The sequence below is a fragment of the Schistosoma haematobium genome, chromosome 3, assembly GCF_000699445.3.
Source record: "Schistosoma haematobium chromosome 3, whole genome shotgun sequence".
Lineage (NCBI taxonomy): Eukaryota > Metazoa > Platyhelminthes > Trematoda > Strigeidida > Schistosomatidae > Schistosoma > Schistosoma haematobium.
Genome location: NC_067198.1, coordinates 29,594,731 through 29,617,399, shown reverse-complemented (window position 1 = coordinate 29,617,399; position 22,669 = coordinate 29,594,731).

Below are 22,669 nucleotides of genomic sequence, written 5' to 3'. Positions count from 1 at the left end.
CCTACGGAAGTCGATTCTAGGGGAAGCTAATGTAACAGCTCAGGTTGGTTGGTTAAGAGTTGACCCCAAACAACCAAGCATATGCTAAAACAGTATTTTTCATACACATAGTTCCCTTTATTATTTTAAAGAGAGTAAGAACAAAGGTTGGTGCAGAATAATATGAATTCATTTTATTTCGTTAGGTTCTCATCAGCTGCTTACAACCTAAAATATTTGAAATTTAACGTTATTATAGATATTGACATACTTATACAACAGAGGGCGATGAAGGATGAATATATGTAACATAATGTGGTAAAGATTTCGTTAGAGTTAATGAGGTCATCAAATTTTTTGTTTCGAATATATAGAGTTTGGGAGGGAAGGTTCCAGAAAATTGAAATAGTGATTAGAAATCATGGAATTAAAACACATTAGACGATTATGTAATGAAGTAACTGAAAATAGATTAATGTTAATAAAGAGAGATATGAATTGAAATTGGTCAGTTATGAGTGATGTAATTATAAAATTCAGAAAGAGTTGAAATGACGTAATAAAAATAAAATAAACGGGGTTGGGGTGAATGTTACCAGGGCAAGGAAAGATTTATTACTGTTTCTTTTTGTATACAAAGATCTGGTTTTAAACGTTTGATTGCTATTGCTTCGGCGAATTTCAAAAGGTTTGAATTTGATTGTTTGTTGATTACCCTGAAGGACTTCAGTATATCGACTTCGTGTCCTGTGTCAATGAGATGTCTTGCGACAGCGCTGCTGAATGCTTTTAGTCCGTTTGATCTCAAACTCTTCGGAATATGTTCTTTGAATCGGACGTAGGCTCTCCTTTCTGTTCTACCAATGTAACTGCTTTGGCAGATACATGTAAATTTGTATATACAGTTGGTGGTAACATGAAAGGGATACCTGTCGACCTTTGATTGTGTCAAAGAACATGTCGTTTTGGACAGGACAATCAGTTTAGCTGCAGGATATGTTTTTGTTAGTGCAGTTTTTAGTCTCATATTGATCGATCCTGTGACATTATCGCCTTTGAATTGAAGTTGAATAAAAACAGGTTTTTTATTTACTGTAGTTTCTTTGGGTGTTTTATCTTCACGTTTTCCATATTTCTCAATGAATTTCAGTGGGTATCCGTTATTTCTTAAACACTTTTTAACATTCATAATTTCCTCTTCTATTGTATCTGCAGTGCATATTCTTTCTGTCCTATGAAACAGTGTTTTAACAAGCGCCTTTTTATAATTGATTGGACAAAAACTGTTGAAATTGAGATAATTACCATTCCATGTGTCTTTCTTATAAACTGAGCGTTGAACTGTGCCATCCTTTCTTCGTTTTATCGCTATATCGAGGAAATGGAACATGTTTTCTTTTTCATGTTCCATAGTGAAATGAATATTTGGATGAGCTTCATTGAAAAACTTTAACAGATTTGTTGCATGTTGTTGATTATTACATAAGATGAATGTATCATCAACATACCTCGAATAATACATCATTTCATCAATCGCTCCTTTGAGCTTGGTTCTTTCGAGGTTAGCCATGAAAATGTCTGCTAGGACGGGGCCTAACGGACTTCCCATTGCTACACCATCGGTTTGTCGGTATATAGTATTGTTGAACTGGAACTGAACATCTTTTGTACACAAGAGTAATAGACGTTTGAATTCTATTGCTGGTAGAGGTAGGATATCGGGATGTTGACAAATTATGTCTATGGTTTCAAGAAGTGGTATTTTTGTAAACAATGATGTCACATCAAACGAAACCATAAACTTACCAGCAATATTCATGTGATTCATGCTATCAGCAAATACAAATGAATCCTTCAGTGTATAAGCAGCTAATCGTTGACGAAGTGGTTCTAATTTATCTGCCAGCCATCTTGCAACTTTGTGGTATGGTGAATTGATCATTGACATAATAGGTCTAAGAGGATTATCTTGTTTATGTATTTTCGGTAGACCATACATGTGGGGCAAACGAGACCCACGAGGTCGTAGGTTATTGTAAGTAGAATTGTCGATCATCTTCTTTTTCAGTAGGTCTCTGAGTACTTTCGTGATTCTTTTCTCGGTGGAGTCAGTTAAGTCTTTGTTACTTTTTCCAACTTGAATCTCGTGTGGTCACTCAAAATGGAGTTCATCTTAGAGACATAATCTGTTGTGTTCATTAGGACAACACTTGAACCTTTATCTGACCGTAATATCATTATATCATCATTTCTTTTAATATTTCGTAGTGCTGTTAGGTGTTCTTTGGATAACAGCTTAGATTGCGTTGTGGGTGAGACGAGGTATTGGTTTGCGATATCGACTAGTTTAGATTTAAACCAGCCTTTCTTTTCTTCGCTAACTGGGTGCAACTCTTTAATTTGATCAAATAAATTCTCAAATTGAGTTTCTGTGTCGATTCTTTCGGCATGTGTTTTGGGGATATGAAATTTAAATCCAAGAGACAAGGCTTCTGTTTCTATCTGATTTAACTTCACTGTTGACAGATTGTAGAGGGAATTTTCAGGGTTTTCTGGGAAGCCGAAACAAAGTTGTTCCTTTGATAGAGACTTGGACAAAGTTACGAGGAAGTTCTTGCTTATTTTGTTTTGCAATGCTTGGATAAAATTGATAAATTTTATGCGACATACGATACTCATACCGTTAACTAATTCATCAAAGGCATTAGTTTCTGTTCTCAAACGTTCAACCAGTAACTTTGTAGATTCTATGTGAGATTTTGTGATGCGTCGAAGGTTTTTAAGAGAAGGTGGAAGTTTACATGAGCGCAAACATTTTAAGAATTGACGTGGGAAACGGCATGACTTGAGACATTCATCAAAAAACTTAAGTCGGGTAATTTCTCTCGATATTCTGCAGCGTATTGTCACTAGGCGATTCAGTGACTTGAATGACTGTGCAGGGAGACGCATTTTCAGAAATTTCATACACATAGTTCCCTTTATTATTTTAAAGAGAGTAAGAACAAAGGTTGGTGCAGAATAATATGAATTCATTTTATTTCGTTAGGTTCTCATCAGCTGCTTACAACCTAAAATATTTGAAATTTAACGTTATTATAGATATTGACATACTTATACAACAGAGGGCGATGAAGGATGAATATATGTAACATAATGTGGTAAAGATTTCGTTAGAGTTAATGAGGTCATCAAATTTTTTGTTTCGAATATATAGAGTTTGGGAGGGAAGGTTCCAGAAAATTGAAATAGTGATTAGAAATCATGGAATTAAAACACATTAGACGATTATGTAATGAAGTAACTGAAAATAGATTAATGTTAATAAAGAGAGATATGAATTGAAATTGGTCAGTTATGAGTGATGTAATTATAAAATTCAGAAAGAGTTGAAATGACGTAATAAAAATAAAATAAACGGGGTTGGGGTGAATGTTACCAGGGCAAGGAAAGATTTATTACTGTTTCTTTTTGTATACAAAGATCTGGTTTTAAACGTTTGATTGCTATTGCTTCGGCGAATTTCAAAAGGTTTGAATTTGATTGTTTGTTGATTACCCTGAAGGACTTCAGTATATCGACTTCGTGTCCTGTGTCAATGAGATGTCTTGCGACAGCGCTGCTGAATGCTTTTAGTCCGTTTGATCTCAAACTCTTCGGAATATGTTCTTTGAATCGGACGTAGGCTCTCCTTTCTGTTCTACCAATGTAACTGCTTTGGCAGATACATGTAAATTTGTATATACAGTTGGTGGTAACATGAAAGGGATACCTGTCGACCTTTGATTGTGTCAAAGAACATGTCGTTTTGGACAGGACAATCAGTTTAGCTGCAGGATATGTTTTTGTTAGTGCAGTTTTTAGTCTCATATTGATCGATCCTGTGACATTATCGCCTTTGAATTGAAGTTGAATAAAAACAGGTTTTTATTTACTGTAGTTTCTTTGGGTGTTTTATCTTCACGTTTTCCATATTTCTCAATGAATTTCAATGGGTATCCGTTATTTCTTAAACACTTTTTAACATTCATAATTTCCTCTTCTATTGTATCTGCAGTGCATATTCTTTCTGTCCTATGAAACAGTGTTTTAACAAGCGCCTTTTTATAATTGATTGGACAAAAACTGTTGAAATTGAGATAATTACCATTCCATGTGTCTTTCTTATAAACTGAGCGTTGAACTGTGCCATCCTTTCTTCGTTTTATCGCTATATCGAGGAAATGGAACATGTTTTCTTTTCATGTTCCATAGTGAAATGAATATTTGGATGAGCTTCATTGAAAAACTTTAACAGATTTGTTGCATGTTGTTGATTATTACATAAGATGAATGTATCATCAACATACCTCGAATAATACATCATTTCATCAATCGCTCCTTTGAGCTTGGTTCTTTCGAGGTTAGCCATGAAAATGTCTGCTAGGACGGGGCCTAACGGACTTCCCATTGCTACACCATCGGTTTGTCGGTATATAGTATTGTTGAACTGGAACTGAACATCTTTTGTACACAAGAGTAATAGACGTTTGAATTCTATTGCTGGTAGAGGTAGGATATCGGGATGTTGACAAATTATGTCTATGGTTTCAAGAAGTGGTATTTTTGTAAACAATGATGTCACATCAAACGAAACCATAAACTTACCAGCAATATTCATGTGATTCATGCTATCAGCAAATACCTCGTCTCACCCACAACGCAATCTAAGCTGTTATCCAAAGAACACCTAACAGCACTACGAAATATTAAAAGAAATGATGATATAATGATATTGCGGTCAGATAAAGGTTCAAGTGTTGCCCTAATGAACACAACAGATTATGTCTCTAAGATGAACTCCATTTTGAGTGACCACACGAGATTCAAGTTGGAAAAAAGTAACAAAGACTTAACTGACTCCACCGAGAAAAGAATCACGAAAGTACTCAGAGACCTACTGAAAAAGAAGATGATCGACAATTCTACTTACAATAACCTACGACCTCGTGGGTCTCGTTTGCCCCACATGTATGGTCTACCGAAAATACATAAACAAGATAATCCTCTTAGACCTATTATGTCAATGATCAATTCACCATACCACAAAGTTGCAAGATGGCTGGCAGATAAATTAGAACCACTTCGTCAACGATTAGCTGCTTATACACTGAAGGATTCATTTGTATTTGCTGATAGCATGAATCACATGAATATTGCTGGTAAGTTTATGGTTTCGTTTGATGTGACATCATTGTTTACAAAAATACCACTTCTTGAAACCATAGACATAATTTGTCAACATCCCGATATCCTACCTCTACCAGCAATAGAATTCAAACGTCTATTACTCTTGTGTACAAAAGATGTTCAGTTCCAGTTCAACAATACTATATACCGACAAACCGATGGTGTAGCAATGGGAAGTCCGTTAGGCCCCGTCCTAGCAGACATTTTCATGGCTAACCTCGAAAGAACCAAGCTCAAAGGAGCGATTGATGAAATGATGTATTATTCGAGGTATGTTGATGATACATTCATCTTATGTAATAATCAACAACATGCAACAAATCTGTTAAAGTTTTTCAATGAAGCTCATCCAAATATTCATTTCACTATGGAACATGAAAAAGAAAACATGTTCCATTTCCTCGATATAGCGATAAAACGAAGAAAGGATGGCACAGTTCAACGCTCAGTTTATAAGAAAGACACATGGAATGGTAATTATCTCAATTTCAACAGTTTTTGTCCAATCAATTATAAAAAGGCGCTTGTTAAAACACTGTTTCATAGGACAGAAAGAATATGCACTGCAGATACAATAGAAGAGGAAATTATGAATGTTAAAAAGTGTTTAAGAAATAACGGATACCCATTGAAATTCATTGAGAAATATGGAAAACGTGAAGATAAAACACCCAAAGAAACTACAGTAAATAAAAAACCTGTTTTTATTCAACTTCAATTCAAAGGCGATAATGTCACAGGATCGATCAATATGAGACTAAAAACTGCACTAACAAAAACATATCCTGCAGCTAAACTGATTGTCCTGTCCAAAACGACATGTTCTTTGACACAATCAAAGGTCGACAGGTATCCCTTTCATGTTACCACCAACTGTATATACAAATTTACATGTATCTGCCAAAGCAGTTACATTGGTAGAACAGAAAGGAGAGCCTACGTCCGATTCAAAGAACATATTCCGAAGAGTTTGAGATCAAACGGACTAAAAGCATTCAGCAGCGCTGTCGCAAGACATCTCATTGACACAGGACACGAAGTCGATATACTGAAGTCCTTCAGGGTAATCAACAAACAATCAAATTCAAACCTTTTGAAATTCGCCGAAGCAATAGCAATCAAACGTTTAAAACCAGATCTTTGTATACAAAAAGAAACAGTAATAAATCTTTCCTTGCCCTGGTAACATTCACCCCAACCCCGTTTATTTTATTTTTATTACGTCATTTCAACTCTTTCTGAATTTTATAATTACATCACTCATAACTGACCAATTTCAATTCATATCTCTCTTTATTAACATTAATCTATTTTCAGTTACTTCATTACATAATCGTCTAATGTGTTTTAATTCCATGATTTCTAATCACTATTTCAATTTTCTGGAACCTTCCCTCCCAAACTCTATATATTCGAAACAAAAAATTTGATGACCTCATTAACTCTAACGAAATCTTTACCACATTATGTTACATATATTCATCCTTCATCGCCCTCTGTTGTATAAGTATGTCAATATCTATAATAACGTTAAATTTCAAATATTTTAGGTTGTAAGCAGCTGATGAGAACCTAACGAAATAAAATGAATTCATATTATTCTGCACCAACCTTTGTTCTTACTCTCTTTAAAACAGTATTGTTCAAGTATTCATTCACTTCCTTATTTTTTATAAGCGTTATATTTCCTATTATCTTATATTGAATGTTCAGAGCCTTTGTTTGTCTGAACAGGTAGTCCCACGCTCCACTGTGACTGCGCGAAGATCGAAATAAAGACCTATTCACTACTTCTCTGGTTTCTTCTATCAATAGCACGAGGGTTACCTTAAGGCACGAAAGTGGTGAGCCCTTTATGAACACAAATTTAACCTCATTTCTGTTATTAACATTTTTTTTACTTAATCGTAAAAGTAGACCTGATTATCCGTAAACTAAGTTGAGTATATAACTAGTTTATTTCGTATTATCTTAAGTTATTCGTGTTATAGTAACCATTTTTCGTGCTAACTTTATTGCTATATTTGGCACATACCTCACGTCAGACTCAATAGAAACCCATAATCTGGAGGATTTGATCGGGTTTGACAATGAGTCCAACTTCTAGCAAGTTTACACTTTTACATATATGCATTACAAAAAAGTATTTTTTTTGTTTTCATACCTTTTCGTACACAAGATGGCTACACTATGTCTATTTCCTTCCAGAATACCAGTCCTTTCTGGAGGCCAGTCACTTACGTGGAACCGAACAATTATCAATTATATTTATGTATTTCCATTTTGTATCTTATTATTTTTATGCAGGCAGTGGAGCAGTTCTTCAGAATTGATTGGTTTTCACTATTGCCTTTGAAGTAGATTCTTCTTTACTTTTTACTTGAGGGCGACTCAAGAGGCAGGTGAGTAAACACCTGATAGCCGGTCTGAGCATGGAAAAATCGTACCTCACCAACATGGTGTTGGGTAGCCCGCTCGCGGCACTTCCTCAGATATTCTTATTCCACATTCTCACACTCTTTCTCTTGAAAGCACGCAGCAAACCGTCAGCGATAGTTGCAGAAGAGATCACATGGTACAAAATAAGATGACAAGCTAGTAAATGAAGAGACATCCATGGACTATCGTTGACAGCGTTAGTCGTAATTGATTGTAAGTCAAATAGTGAGCGAGTTGATAATTTTCCCTTGGGATGATAAATAGAACTAAGGTGTTTTCGGTAGATAGGTTAATCGAACCGACGTTCCTACGGAAGTCGATTCTAGGGGGAAGCTAATGTAACAGCTCAGGTTGGTTGGTTAAGAGTTGACCCCAAACAACCAAGCATATGCTAAAACAGTATTGTTCAAGTATTCATTCACTTCCTTATTTTTTATAAGCGTTATATTTCCTATTATCTTATATTGAATGTTCAGAGCCTTTGTTTGTCTGAACAGGTAGTCCCACGCTCCACTGTGACTGCGCGAAGATCGAAATAAAGACCTATTCACTACTTCTCTGGTTTCTTCTATCAATAGCACGAGGGTTACCTTAAGGCACGAAAGTGGTGAGCCCTTTATGAACACAAATTTAACCTCATTTCTGTTATTAACATTTTTTTTACTTAATCGTAAAAGTAGACCTGATTATCCGTAAACTAAGTTGAGTATATAACTAGTTTATTTCGTATTATCTTAAGTTATTCGTGTTATAGTAACCATTTTTCGTGCTAACTTTATTGCTATATTTGGCACATACCTCACGTCAGACTCAATAGAAACCCATAATCTGGAGGATTTGATCGGGTTTGACAATGAGTCCAACTTCTAGCAAGTTTACACTTTTACATATATGCATTACAAAAAAGTATTTTTTTTGTTTTCATACCTTTTCGTACACAAGATGGCTACACTATGTCTATTTCCTTCCAGAATACCAGTCCTTTCTGGAGGCCAGTCACTTACGTGGAACCGAACAATTATCAATTATATTTATGTATTTCCATTTTGTATCTTATTATTTTTATGCAGGCAGTGGAGCAGTTCTTCAGAATTGATTGGTTTTCACTATTGCCTTTGAAGTAGATTCTTCTTTACTTTTTACTTGAGGGCGACTCAAGAGGCAGGTGAGTAAACACCTGATAGCCGGTCTGAGCATGGAAAAATCGTACCTCACCAACATGGTGTTGGGTAGCCCGCTCGCGGCACTTCCTCAGATATTCTTATTCCACATTCTCACACTCTTTCTCTTGAAAGCACGCAGCAAACCGTCAGCGATAGTTGCAGAAGAGATCACATGGTACAAAATAAGATGACAAGCTAGTAAATGAAGAGACATCCATGGACTATCGTTGACAGCGTTAGTCGTAATTGATTGTAAGTCAAATAGTGAGCGAGTTGATAATTTTCCCTTGGGATGATAAATAGAACTAAGGTGTTTTCGGTAGATAGGTTAATCGAACCGACGTTCCTACGGAAGTCGATTCTAGGGGGAAGCTAATGTAACAGCTCAGGTTGGTTGGTTAAGAGTTGACCCCAAACAACCAAGCATATGCTAAAACAGTATTGTTCAAGTATTCATTCACTTCCTTATTTTTTATAAGCGTTATATTTCCTATTATCTTATATTGAATGTTCAGAGCCTTTGTTTGTCTGAACAGGTAGTCCCACGCTCCACTGTGACTGCGCGAAGATCGAAATAAAGACCTATTCACTACTTCTCTGGTTTCTTCTATCAATAGCACGAGGGTTACCTTAAGGCACGAAAGTGGTGAGCCCTTTATGAACACAAATTTAACCTCATTTCTGTTATTAACATTTTTTTTACTTAATCGTAAAAGTAGACCTGATTATCCGTAAACTAAGTTGAGTATATAACTAGTTTATTTCGTATTATCTTAAGTTATTCGTGTTATAGTAACCATTTTTCGTGCTAACTTTATTGCTATATTTGGCACATACCTCACGTCAGACTCAATAGAAACCCATAATCTGGAGGATTTGATCGGGTTTGACAATGAGTCCAACTTCTAGCAAGTTTACACTTTTACATATATGCATTACAAAAAAGTATTTTTTTTGTTTTCATACCTTTTCGTACACAAGATGGCTACACTATGTCTATTTCCTTCCAGAATACCAGTCCTTTCTGGAGGCCAGTCACTTACGTGGAACCGAACAATTATCAATTATATTTATGTATTTCCATTTTGTATCTTATTATTTTTATGCAGGCAGTGGAGCAGTTCTTCAGAATTGATTGGTTTTCACTATTGCCTTTGAAGTAGATTCTTCTTTACTTTTTACTTGAGGGCGACTCAAGAGGCAGGTGAGTAAACACCTGATAGCCGGTCTGAGCATGGAAAAATCGTACCTCACCAACATGGTGTTGGGTAGCCCGCTCGCGGCACTTCCTCAGATATTCTTATTCCACATTCTCACACTCTTTCTCTTGAAAGCACGCAGCAAACCGTCAGCGATAGTTGCAGAAGAGATCACATGGTACAAAATAAGATGACAAGCTAGTAAATGAAGAGACATCCATGGACTATCGTTGACAGCGTTAGTCGTAATTGATTGTAAGTCAAATAGTGAGCGAGTTGATAATTTTCCCTTGGGATGATAAATAGAACTAAGGTGTTTTCGGTAGATAGGTTAATCGAACCGACGTTCCTACGGAAGTCGATTCTAGGGGGAAGCTAATGTAACAGCTCAGGTTGGTTGGTTAAGAGTTGACCCCAAACAACCAAGCATATGCTAAAACAGTATTGTTCAAGTATTCATTCACTTCCTTATTTTTTATAAGCGTTATATTTCCTATTATCTTATATTGAATGTTCAGAGCCTTTGTTTGTCTGAACAGGTAGTCCCACGCTCCACTGTGACTGCGCGAAGATCGAAATAAAGACCTATTCACTACTTCTCTGGTTTCTTCTATCAATAGCACGAGGGTTACCTTAAGGCACGAAAGTGGTGAGCCCTTTATGAACACAAATTTAACCTCATTTCTGTTATTAACATTTTTTTTACTTAATCGTAAAAGTAGACCTGATTATCCGTAAACTAAGTTGAGTATATAACTAGTTTATTTCGTATTATCTTAAGTTATTCGTGTTATAGTAACCATTTTTCGTGCTAACTTTATTGCTATATTTGGCACATACCTCACGTCAGACTCAATAGAAACCCATAATCTGGAGGATTTGATCGGGTTTGACAATGAGTCCAACTTCTAGCAAGTTTACACTTTTACATATATGCATTACAAAAAGTATTTTTTTGTTTTCATACCTTTTCGTACACAAGATGGCTACACTATGTCTATTTCCTTCCAGAATACCAGTCCTTTCTGGAGGCCAGTCACTTACGTGGAACCGAACAATTATCAATTATATTTATGTATTTCCATTTTGTATCTTATTATTTTTATGCAGGCAGTGGAGCAGTTCTTCAGAATTGATTGGTTTTCACTATTGCCTTTGAAGTAGATTCTTCTTTACTTTTTACTTGAGGGCGACTCAAGAGGCAGGTGAGTAAACACCTGATAGCCGGTCTGAGCATGGAAAAATCGTACCTCACCAACATGGTGTTGGGTAGCCCGCTCGCGGCACTTCCTCAGATATTCTTATTCCACATTCTCACACTCTTTCTCTTGAAAGCACGCAGCAAACCGTCAGCGATAGTTGCAGAAGAGATCACATGGTACAAAATAAGATGACAAGCTAGTAAATGAAGAGACATCCATGGACTATCGTTGACAGCGTTAGTCGTAATTGATTGTAAGTCAAATAGTGAGCGAGTTGATAATTTTCCCTTGGGATGATAAATAGAACTAAGGTGTTTTCGGTAGATAGGTTAATCGAACCGACGTTCCTACGGAAGTCGATTCTAGGGGGAAGCTAATGTAACAGCTCAGGTTGGTTGGTTAAGAGTTGACCCCAAACAACCAAGCATATGCTAAAACAGTATTGTTCAAGTATTCATTCACTTCCTTATTTTTTATAAGCGTTATATTTCCTATTATCTTATATTGAATGTTCAGAGCCTTTGTTTGTCTGAACAGGTAGTCCCACGCTCCACTGTGACTGCGCGAAGATCGAAATAAAGACCTATTCACTACTTCTCTGGTTTCTTCTATCAATAGCACGAGGGTTACCTTAAGGCACGAAAGTGGTGAGCCCTTTATGAACACAAATTTAACCTCATTTCTGTTATTAACATTTTTTTTACTTAATCGTAAAAGTAGACCTGATTATCCGTAAACTAAGTTGAGTATATAACTAGTTTATTTCGTATTATCTTAAGTTATTCGTGTTATAGTAACCATTTTTCGTGCTAACTTTATTGCTATATTTGGCACATACCTCACGTCAGACTCAATAGAAACCCATAATCTGGAGGATTTGATCGGGTTTGACAATGAGTCCAACTTCTAGCAAGTTTACACTTTTACATATATGCATTACAAAAAAGTATTTTTTTTGTTTTCATACCTTTTCGTACACAAGATGGCTACACTATGTCTATTTCCTTCCAGAATACCAGTCCTTTCTGGAGGCCAGTCACTTACGTGGAACCGAACAATTATCAATTATATTTATGTATTTCCATTTTGTATCTTATTATTTTTATGCAGGCAGTGGAGCAGTTCTTCAGAATTGATTGGTTTTCACTATTGCCTTTGAAGTAGATTCTTCTTTACTTTTTACTTGAGGGCGACTCAAGAGGCAGGTGAGTAAACACCTGATAGCCGGTCTGAGCATGGAAAAATCGTACCTCACCAACATGGTGTTGGGTAGCCCGCTCGCGGCACTTCCTCAGATATTCTTATTCCACATTCTCACACTCTTTCTCTTGAAAGCACGCAGCAAACCGTCAGCGATAGTTGCAGAAGAGATCACATGGTACAAAATAAGATGACAAGCTAGTAAATGAAGAGACATCCATGGACTATCGTTGACAGCGTTAGTCGTAATTGATTGTAAGTCAAATAGTGAGCGAGTTGATAATTTTCCCTTGGGATGATAAATAGAACTAAGGTGTTTTCGGTAGATAGGTTAATCGAACCGACGTTCCTACGGAAGTCGATTCTAGGGGGAAGCTAATGTAACAGCTCAGGTTGGTTGGTTAAGAGTTGACCCCAAACAACCAAGCATATGCTAAAACAGTATTGTTCAAGTATTCATTCACTTCCTTATTTTTTATAAGCGTTATATTTCCTATTATCTTATATTGAATGTTCAGAGCCTTTGTTTGTCTGAACAGGTAGTCCCACGCTCCACTGTGACTGCGCGAAGATCGAAATAAAGACCTATTCACTACTTCTCTGGTTTCTTCTATCAATAGCACGAGGGTTACCTTAAGGCACGAAAGTGGTGAGCCCTTTATGAACACAAATTTAACCTCATTTCTGTTATTAACATTTTTTTTACTTAATCGTAAAAGTAGACCTGATTATCCGTAAACTAAGTTGAGTATATAACTAGTTTATTTCGTATTATCTTAAGTTATTCGTGTTATAGTAACCATTTTTCGTGCTAACTTTATTGCTATATTTGGCACATACCTCACGTCAGACTCAATAGAAACCCATAATCTGGAGGATTTGATCGGGTTTGACAATGAGTCCAACTTCTAGCAAGTTTACACTTTTACATATATGCATTACAAAAAAGTATTTTTTTTGTTTTCATACCTTTTCGTACACAAGATGGCTACACTATGTCTATTTCCTTCCAGAATACCAGTCCTTTCTGGAGGCCAGTCACTTACATGGAACCGAACAATTATCAATTATATTTATGTATTTCCATTTTGTATCTTATTATTTTTATGCAGGCAGTGGAGCAGTTCTTCAGAATTGATTGGTTTTCACTATTGCCTTTGAAGTAGATTCTTCTTTACTTTTTACTTGAGGGCGACTCAAGAGGCAGGTGAGTAAACACCTGATAGCCGGTCTGAGCATGGAAAAATCGTACCTCACCAACATGGTGTTGGGTAGCCCGCTCGCGGCACTTCCTCAGATATTCTTATTCCACATTCTCACACTCTTTCTCTTGAAAGCACGCAGCAAACCGTCAGCGATAGTTGCAGAAGAGATCACATGGTACAAAATAAGATGACAAGCTAGTAAATGAAGAGACATCCATGGACTATCGTTGACAGCGTTAGTCGTAATTGATTGTAAGTCAAATAGTGAGCGAGTTGATAATTTTCCCTTGGGATGATAAATAGAACTAAGGTGTTTTCGGTAGATAGGTTAATCGAACCGACGTTCCTACGGAAGTCGATTCTAGGGGGAAGCTAATGTAACAGCTCAGGTTGGTTGGTTAAGAGTTGACCCCAAACAACCAAGCATATGCTAAAACAGTATTGTTCAAGTATTCATTCACTTCCTTATTTTTTATAAGCGTTATATTTCCTATTATCTTATATTGAATGTTCAGAGCCTTTGTTTGTCTGAACAGGTAGTCCCACGCTCCACTGTGACTGCGCGAAGATCGAAATAAAGACCTGTTCACTACTTCTCTGGTTTCTTCTATCAATAGCACGAGGGTTACCTTAAGGCACGAAAGTGGTGAGCCCTTTATGAACACAAATTTAACCTCATTTCTGTTATTAACATTTTTTTTACTTAATCGTAAAAGTAGACCTGATTATCCGTAAACTAAGTTGAGTATATAACTAGTTTATTTCGTATTATCTTAAGTTATTCGTGTTATAGTAACCATTTTTCGTGCTAACTTTATTGCTATATTTGGCACATACCTCACGTCAGACTCAATAGAAACCCATAATCTGGAGGATTTGATCGGGTTTGACAATGAGTCCAACTTCTAGCAAGTTTACACTTTTACATATATGCATTACAAAAAAGTATTTTTTTTGTTTTCATACCTTTTCGTACACAAGATGGCTACACTATGTCTATTTCCTTCCAGAATACCAGTCCTTTCTGGAGGCCAGTCACTTACATGGAACCGAACAATTATCAATTATATTTATGTATTTCCATTTTGTATCTTATTATTTTTATGCAGGCAGTGGAGCAGTTCTTCAGAATTGATTGGTTTTCACTATTGCCTTTGAAGTAGATTCTTCTTTACTTTTTACTTGAGGGCGACTCAAGAGGCAGGTGAGTAAACACCTGATAGCCGGTCTGAGCATGGAAAAATCGTACCTCACCAACATGGTGTTGGGTAGCCCGCTCGCGGCACTTCCTCAGATATTCTTATTCCACATTCTCACACTCTTTCTCTTGAAAGCACGCAGCAAACCGTCAGCGATAGTTGCAGAAGAGATCACATGGTACAAAATAAGATGACAAGCTAGTAAATGAAGAGACATCCATGGACTATCGTTGACAGCGTTAGTCGTAATTGATTGTAAGTCAAATAGTGAGCGAGTTGATAATTTTCCCTTGGGATGATAAATAGAACTAAGGTGTTTTCGGTAGATAGGTTAATCGAACCGACGTTCCTACGGAAGTCGATTCTAGGGGGAAGCTAATGTAACAGCTCAGGTTGGTTGGTTAAGAGTTGACCCCAAACAACCAAGCATATGCTAAAACAGTATTGTTCAAGTATTCATTCACTTCCTTATTTTTTATAAGCGTTATATTTCCTATTATCTTATATTGAATGTTCAGAGCCTTTGTTTGTCTGAACAGGTAGTCCCACGCTCCACTGTGACTGCGCGAAGATCGAAATAAAGACCTATTCACTACTTCTCTGGTTTCTTCTATCAATAGCACGAGGGTTACCTTAAGGCACGAAAGTGGTGAGCCCTTTATGAACACAAATTTAACCTCATTTCTGTTATTAACATTTTTTTTACTTAATCGTAAAAGTAGACCTGATTATCCGTAAACTAAGTTGAGTATATAACTAGTTTATTTCGTATTATCTTAAGTTATTCGTGTTATAGTAACCATTTTTCGTGCTAACTTTATTGCTATATTTGGCACATACCTCACGTCAGACTCAATAGAAACCCATAATCTGGAGGATTTGATCGGGTTTGACAATGAGTCCAACTTCTAGCAAGTTTACACTTTTACATATATGCATTACAAAAAAGTATTTTTTTTGTTTTCATACCTTTTCGTACACAAGATGGCTACACTATGTCTATTTCCTTCCAGAATACCAGTCCTTTCTGGAGGCCAGTCACTTACGTGGAACCGAACAATTATCAATTATATTTATGTATTTCCATTTTGTATCTTATTATTTTTATGCAGGCAGTGGAGCAGTTCTTCAGAATTGATTGGTTTTCACTATTGCCTTTGAAGTAGATTCTTCTTTACTTTTTACTTGAGGGCGACTCAAGAGGCAGGTGAGTAAACACCTGATAGCCGGTCTGAGCATGGAAAAATCGTACCTCACCAACATGGTGTTGGGTAGCCCGCTCGCGGCACTTCCTCAGATATTCTTATTCCACATTCTCACACTCTTTCTCTTGAAAGCACGCAGCAAACCGTCAGCGATAGTTGCAGAAGAGATCACATGGTACAAAATAAGATGACAAGCTAGTAAATGAAGAGACATCCATGGACTATCGTTGACAGCGTTAGTCGTAATTGATTGTAAGTCAAATAGTGAGCGAGTTGATAATTTTCCCTTGGGATGATAAATAGAACTAAGGTGTTTTCGGTAGATAGGTTAATCGAACCGACGTTCCTACGGAAGTCGATTCTAGGGGGAAGCTAATGTAACAGCTCAGGTTGGTTGGTTAAGAGTTGACCCCAAACAACCAAGCATATGCTAAAACAGTATTGTTCAAGTATTCATTCACTTCCTTATTTTTTATAAGCGTTATATTTCCTATTATCTTATATTGAATGTTCAGAGCCTTTGTTTGTCTGAACAGGTAGTCCCACGCTCCACTGTGACTGCGCGAAGATCGAAATAAAGACCTATTCACTACTTCTCTGGTTTCTTCTATCAATAGCACGAGGGTTACCTTAAGGCACGAAAGTGGTGAGCCCTTTATGAACACAAATTTAACCTCATTTCTGTTATTAACATTTTTTTTACTTAATCGTAAAAGTAGACCTGATTATCCGTAAACTAAGTTGAGTATATAACTAGTTTATTTCGTATTATCTTAAGTTATTCGTGTTATAGTAACCATTTTTCGTGCTAACTTTATTGCTATATTTGGCACATACCTCACGTCAGACTCAATAGAAACCCATAATCTGGAGGATTTGATCGGGTTTGACAATGAGTCCAACTTCTAGCAAGTTTACACTTTTACATATATGCATTACAAAAAAGTATTTTTTTTGTTTTCATACCTTTTCGTACACAAGATGGCTACACTATGTCTATTTCCTTCCAGAATACCAGTCCTTTCTGGAGGCCAGTCACTTACGTGGAACCGAACAATTATCAATTATATTTATGTATTTCCATTTTGTATCTTATTATTTTTATGCAGGCAGTGGAGCAGTTCTTCAGAATTGATTGGTTTTCACTATTGCCTTTGAAGTAGATTCTTCTTTACTTTTTACTTGAGGGCGACTCAAGAGGCAGGTGAGTAAACACCTGATAGCCGGTCTGAGCATGGAAAAATCGTACCTCACCAACATGGTGTTGGGTAGCCCGCTCGCGGCACTTCCTCAGATATTCTTATTCCACATTCTCACACTCTTTCTCTTGAAAGCACGCAGCAAACCGTCAGCGATAGTTGCAGAAGAGATCACATGGTACAAAATAAGATGACAAGCTAGTAAATGAAGAGACATCCATGGACTATCGTTGACAGCGTTAGTCGTAATTGATTGTAAGTCAAATAGTGAGCGAGTTGATAATTTTCCCTTGGGATGATAAATAGAACTAAGGTGTTTTCGGTAGATAGGTTAATCGAACCGACGTTCCTACGGAAGTCGATTCTAGGGGGAAGCTAATGTAACAGCTCAGGTTGGTTGGTTAAGAGTTGACCCCAAACAACCAAGCATATGCTAAAACAGTATTGTTCAAGTATTCATTCACTTCCTTATTTTTTATAAGCGTTATATTTCCTATTATCTTATATTGAATGTTCAGAGCCTTTGTTTGTCTGAACAGGTAGTCCCACGCTCCACTGTGACTGCGCGAAGATCGAAATAAAGACCTATTCACTACTTCTCTGGTTTCTTCTATCAATAGCACGAGGGTTACCTTAAGGCACGAAAGTGGTGAGCCCTTTATGAACACAAATTTAACCTCATTTCTGTTATTAACATTTTTTTTACTTAATCGTAAAAGTAGACCTGATTATCCGTAAACTAAGTTGAGTATATAACTAGTTTATTTCGTATTATCTTAAGTTATTCGTGTTATAGTAACCATTTTTCGTGCTAACTTTATTGCTATATTTGGCACATACCTCACGTCAGACTCAATAGAAACCCATAATCTGGAGGATTTGATCGGGTTTGACAATGAGTCCAACTTCTAGCAAGTTTACACTTTTACATATATGCATTACAAAAAGTATTTTTTTGTTTTCATACCTTTTCGTACACAAGATGGCTACACTATGTCTATTTCCTTCCAGAATACCAGTCCTTTCTGGAGGCCAGTCACTTACGTGGAACCGAACAATTATCAATTATATTTATGTATTTCCATTTTGTATCTTATTATTTTTATGCAGGCAGTGGAGCAGTTCTTCAGAATTGATTGGTTTTCACTATTGCCTTTGAAGTAGATTCTTCTTTACTTTTTACTTGAGGGCGACTCAAGAGGCAGGTGAGTAAACACCTGATAGCCGGTCTGAGCATGGAAAAATCGTACCTCACCAACATGGTGTTGGGTAGCCCGCTCGCGGCACTTCCTCAGATATTCTTATTCCACATTCTCACACTCTTTCTCTTGAAAGCACGCAGCAAACCGTCAGCGATAGTTGCAGAAGAGATCACATGGTACAAAATAAGATGACAAGCTAGTAAATGAAGAGACATCCATGGACTATCGTTGACAGCGTTAGTCGTAATTGATTGTAAGTCAAATAGTGAGCGAGTTGATAATTTTCCCTTGGGATGATAAATAGAACTAAGGTGTTTTCGGTAGATAGGTTAATCGAACCGACGTTCCTACGGAAGTCGATTCTAGGGGGAAGCTAATGTAACAGCTCAGGTTGGTTGGTTAAGAGTTGACCCCAAACAACCAAGCATATGCTAAAACAGTATTGTTCAAGTATTCATTCACTTCCTTATTTTTTATAAGCGTTATATTTCCTATTATCTTATATTGAATGTTCAGAGCCTTTGTTTGTCTGAACAGGTAGTCCCACGCTCCACTGTGACTGCGCGAAGATCGAAATAAAGACCTATTCACTACTTCTCTGGTTTCTTCTATCAATAGCACGAGGGTTACCTTAAGGCACGAAAGTGGTGAGCCCTTTATGAACACAAATTTAACCTCATTTCTGTTATTAACATTTTTTTTACTTAATCGTAAAAGTAGACCTGATTATCCGTAAACTAAGTTGAGTATATAACTAGTTTATTTCGTATTATCTTAAGTTATTCGTGTTATAGTAACCATTTTTCGTGCTAACTTTATTGCTATATTTGGCACATACCTCACGTCAGACTCAATAGAAACCCATAATCTGGAGGATTTGATCGGGTTTGACAATGAGTCCAACTTCTAGCAAGTTTACACTTTTACATATATGCATTACAAAAAAGTATTTTTTTTGTTTTCATACCTTTTCGTACACAAGATGGCTACACTATGTCTATTTCCTTCCAGAATACCAGTCCTTTCTGGAGGCCAGTCACTTACGTGGAACCGAACAATTATCAATTATATTTATGTATTTCCATTTTGTATCTTATTATTTTTATGCAGGCAGTGGAGCAGTTCTTCAGAATTGATTGGTTTTCACTATTGCCTTTGAAGTAGATTCTTCTTTACTTTTTACTTGAGGGCGACTCAAGAGGCAGGTGAGTAAACACCTGATAGCCGGTCTGAGCATGGAAAAATCGTACCTCACCAACATGGTGTTGGGTAGCCCGCTCGCGGCACTTCCTCAGATATTCTTATTCCACATTCTCACACTCTTTCTCTTGAAAGCACGCAGCAAACCGTCAGCGATAGTTGCAGAAGAGATCACATGGTACAAAATAAGATGACAAGCTAGTAAATGAAGAGACATCCATGGACTATCGTTGACAGCGTTAGTCGTAATTGATTGTAAGTCAAATAGTGAGCGAGTTGATAATTTTCCCTTGGGATGATAAATAGAACTAAGGTGTTTTCGGTAGATAGGTTAATCGAACCGACGTTCCTACGGAAGTCGATTCTAGGGGGAAGCTAATGTAACAGCTCAGGTTGGTTGGTTAAGAGTTGACCCCAAACAACCAAGCATATGCTAAAACAGTATTGTTCAAGTATTCATTCACTTCCTTATTTTTTATAAGCGTTATATTTCCTATTATCTTATATTGAATGTTCAGAGCCTTTGTTTGTCTGAACAGGTAGTCCCACGCTCCACTGTGACTGCGCGAAGATCGAAATAAAGACCTATTCACTACTTCTCTGGTTTCTTCTATCAATAGCACGAGGGTTACCTTAAGGCACGAAAGTGGTGAGCCCTTTATGAACACAAATTTAACCTCATTTCTGTTATTAACATTTTTTTTACTTAATCGTAAAAGTAGACCTGATTATCCGTAAACTAAGTTGAGTATATAACTAGTTTATTTCGTATTATCTTAAGTTATTCGTGTTATAGTAACCATTTTTCGTGCTAACTTTATTGCTATATTTGGCACATACCTCACGTCAGACTCAATAGAAACCCATAATCTGGAGGATTTGATCGGGTTTGACAATGAGTCCAACTTCTAGCAAGTTTACACTTTTACATATATGCATTACAAAAAAGTATTTTTTTTGTTTTCATACCTTTTCGTACACAAGATGGCTACACTATGTCTATTTCCTTCCAGAATACCAGTCCTTTCTGGAGGCCAGTCACTTACGTGGAACCGAACAATTATCAATTATATTTATGTATTTCCATTTTGTATCTTATTATTTTTATGCAGGCAGTGGAGCAGTTCTTCAGAATTGATTGGTTTTCACTATTGCCTTTGAAGTAGATTCTTCTTTACTTTTTACTTGAGGGCGACTCAAGAGGCAGGTGAGTAAACACCTGATAGCCGGTCTGAGCATGGAAAAATCGTACCTCACCAACATGGTGTTGGGTAGCCCGCTCGCGGCACTTCCTCAGATATTCTTATTCCACATTCTCACACTCTTTCTCTTGAAAGCACGCAGCAAACCGTCAGCGATAGTTGCAGAAGAGATCACATGGTACAAAATAAGATGACAAGCTAGTAAATGAAGAGACATCCATGGACTATCGTTGACAGCGTTAGTCGTAATTGATTGTAAGTCAAATAGTGAGCGAGTTGATAATTTTCCCTTGGGATGATAAATAGAACTAAGGTGTTTTCGGTAGATAGGTTAGTCGAACCGACGTTCCTACGGAAGTCGATTCTAGGGGGAAGCTAATGTAACAGCTCAGGTTGGTTGGTTAAGAGTTGACCCCAAACAACCAAGCATATGCTAAAACAGTATTGTTCAAGTATTCATTCACTTCCTTATTTTTTATAAGCGTTATATTTCCTATTATCTTATATTGAATGTTCAGAGCCTTTGTTTGTCTGAACAGGTAGTCCCACGCTCCACTGTGACTGCGCGAAGATCGAAATAAAGACCTATTCACTACTTCTCTGGTTTCTTCTATCAATAGCACGAGGGTTACCTTAAGGCACGAAAGTGGTGAGCCCTTTATGAACACAAATTTAACCTCATTTCTGTTATTAACATTTTTTTTACTTAATCGTAAAAGTAGACCTGATTATCCGTAAACTAAGTTGAGTATATAACTAGTTTATTTCGTATTATCTTAAGTTATTCGTGTTATAGTAACCATTTTTCGTGCTAACTTTATTGCTATATTTGGCACATACCTCACGTCAGACTCAATAGAAACCCATAATCTGGAGGATTTGATCGGGTTTGACAATGAGTCCAACTTCTAGCAAGTTTACACTTTTACATATATGCATTACAAAAAAGTATTTTTTTTGTTTTCATACCTTTTCGTACACAAGATGGCTACACTATGTCTATTTCCTTCCAGAATACCAGTCCTTTCTGGAGGCCAGTCACTTACGTGGAACCGAACAATTATCAATTATATTTATGTATTTCCATTTTGTATCTTATTATTTTTATGCAGGCAGTGGAGCAGTTCTTCAGAATTGATTGGTTTTCACTATTGCCTTTGAAGTAGATTCTTCTTTACTTTTTACTTGAGGGCGACTCAAGAGGCAGGTGAGTAAACACCTGATAGCCGGTCTGAGCATGGAAAAATCGTACCTCACCAACATGGTGTTGGGTAGCCCGCTCGCGGCACTTCCTCAGATATTCTTATTCCACATTCTCACACTCTTTCTCTTGAAAGCACGCAGCAAACCGTCAGCGATAGTTGCAGAAGAGATCACATGGTACAAAATAAGATGACAAGCTAGTAAATGAAGAGACATCCATGGACTATCGTTGACAGCGTTAGTCGTAATTGATTGTAAGTCAAATAGTGAGCGAGTTGATAATTTTCCCTTGGGATGATAAATAGAACTAAGGTGTTTTCGGTAGATAGGTTAATCGAACCGACGTTCCTACGGAAGTCGATTCTAGGGGGAAGCTAATGTAACAGCTCAGGTTGGTTGGTTAAGAGTTGACCCCAAACAACCAAGCATATGCTAAAACAGTATTGTTCAAGTATTCATTCACTTCCTTATTTTTTATAAGCGTTATATTTCCTATTATCTTATATTGAATGTTCAGAGCCTTTGTTTGTCTGAACAGGTAGTCCCACGCTCCACTGTGACTGCGCGAAGATCGAAATAAAGACCTGTTCACTACTTCTCTGGTTTCTTCTATCAATAGCACGAGGGTTACCTTAAGGCACGA